Genomic DNA, 212 nt, shown 5'->3' on the forward strand with positions numbered 1-212 from the left:
CCGCCCCGCCACCCCGCCGGCCAACCGGAATCCGCGGCTCCCGGATTCGCTTTGACCGACAGCGCGCTCGCCCCGTCGACGCCCGGAGCTCTGGCACGGCGCGTGACTGATGTTCCAGACGGCCAATCAGCTCCCGGGAAGTTCAGGAAGCGAGGCCGGGGAAACGGGGCGGGGCGGCGGGCTCTAACCGCCTCGGCGTGCGCTCTCAGGGC

The sequence above is a fragment of the Haliaeetus leucocephalus genome, unplaced genomic scaffold, assembly GCF_000737465.1.
Source record: "Haliaeetus leucocephalus isolate CR32 unplaced genomic scaffold, Haliaeetus_leucocephalus-4.0 Scaffold199, whole genome shotgun sequence".
NCBI classification, from domain to species: Eukaryota; Metazoa; Chordata; class Aves; order Accipitriformes; family Accipitridae; genus Haliaeetus; species Haliaeetus leucocephalus.